This window comes from Aptenodytes forsteri, unplaced genomic scaffold (assembly GCF_000699145.1).
Source record: "Aptenodytes forsteri isolate BGI_AS27 unplaced genomic scaffold, ASM69914v1 Scaffold82, whole genome shotgun sequence".
NCBI lineage: Eukaryota > Metazoa > Chordata > Aves > Sphenisciformes > Spheniscidae > Aptenodytes > Aptenodytes forsteri.
Genome location: NW_008795490.1, coordinates 3,303,314 through 3,305,177, shown reverse-complemented (window position 1 = coordinate 3,305,177; position 1,864 = coordinate 3,303,314).

Below are 1,864 nucleotides of genomic sequence, written 5' to 3'. Positions count from 1 at the left end.
TTTTTTTTTTTTTTTTTTACTTTTGAGGGTGGCTGAGGATGACTTCTGCAGATGAAAATTTGCCAGGATAGTCTTATGTGCAGAAAAAGCAGTTCACCAACATTAAAGCTTGTCTGATGCTTGAATTGCACTTGCAAATCTTTTTACCCTACGTTAGCTACAAATTCTTGTGCTGGCCCTATGATTTTTCTTAAATTTCTGCTGAAATTTGTACAGAATCTGTGCAGTTCACGTAACCCCCAAATGATATCTGGCTTTTTACACAGAGAAATGGCTTTGAGCACAGGGAAACTTATTTAGAAATTACAGTGCTAATGCATGCAGTAAACCTCTCTGTGTTCTCAAGAGTCTTCTTGGTGTCTTCTTTATGGGAATGTCATGGACTTTAACAAACACTTCTTTAATTTTCCAGCAATATGGCAAGATCTGTATTTCCCCCCTGTGAGGAAAGTATCTTTTCAGCTTTCTAAAGTGTAGTGGCTTCATGTGTCTAAGTCAGCTGCAGCCATGCTAGCCACAACAAATAGGTAGATAGATGTAGTGTAAAATGGGATTCTCAGATGTTTCACAAACACATACAAATAAAAACAATATGCTTAAAAAAAGATAAAAGGTTTCCTGATGAGTTTCACATTTTGCTTTTTATAAAATGTTCCTGAAGACTGCAGAGTGCTCTTAATCATAATTTTAGTACAGGTCCTTAAAAACCACATGCAGGCATCTCAAACTTTTCAATAATGCATTACTGTCAGGCTTAATGTTTTGTTACTGAGCAGTAATGTCTGATTCAGAAGTACAAATGCATATCTACTTGATGATGCAGAGATTTAAGCAGGGCTTCCTCAGGATACTAAGTTCACCATAAAACAATAAAAAGAAATCTCAGACATCCTTTATGAGCACAGAAGCTGTCTGGCAAAGCCATAAAAAGAATATTACTGTACACAAGGCAAGGATTTTGTAATGTTCAGCCGAATTGCACAGTTTCAATTTAAATGAATATTCACATAGCAGTGTTCTATCCTAATAAAACGTTTAATGTCTGAACACTTTCTGCCAAGGGTCCACACAATTTCTTTTTCTTCCTATTCCATCAATGGACAGAATGTCCACTTTATGACCTTCTCAGGGCTTGCTCTGAAAGGCTTTAGAAAGAGTCAAACCTCTCCAGAGCAGAAGACCTGACAGGAGAAAGATGTCTGTATGGTAGAGGTGTACATGTCTTGAAACTCTTTGCTGAGTTGCAGTAACTAATAGAAGAGCAAGACGTTTTGCTGTAGACACTCAAGTCTTCAGTTCCCCAAAAGAAAAATTCAGTAGGTGCAATAACCTGTTCTCTGAGCCAAAAAGTATTCAAACCCTACAATTTCAAAAGTTACTACCAAAAGGTGGTCTGCCATTTATAGAAGAAGAATGACAGAATGGAGGCCGTGGTGTGTCTTGGGCACTTCAGGCTACTTAAGAGAAATAAATTCCCTCCGTGGTTCTGCCACCTTGGTAATCAGGATGGGACCATGAAAGTTAAAAGCAATGGTTCATACAGCTCGATGTAGGCAGCCAGGCCTTTAAAATTAAAAGCTGTAATACATGCATGCCCTTTATTGGCTGAACTCAGCACATAGAACACAGAATCTGTGCACTGGCCTGTATGGCACATCAACATGGGGTATGTATGCAATATGAAGGTCTAGTTACAAATACATGGGTCAACTTCTGTTTTGATTCAGACCTTCTTACTCTTCACAAGTTTTCAGAACTTAGGCGTGGTGCAAAATATAGTTTTTGAAGAACCCAGAAAAACAAATCTGTTAAAATTTGGAGTTACAATTCAAATTCTGACATGACTACTGTTAACCAGAACACT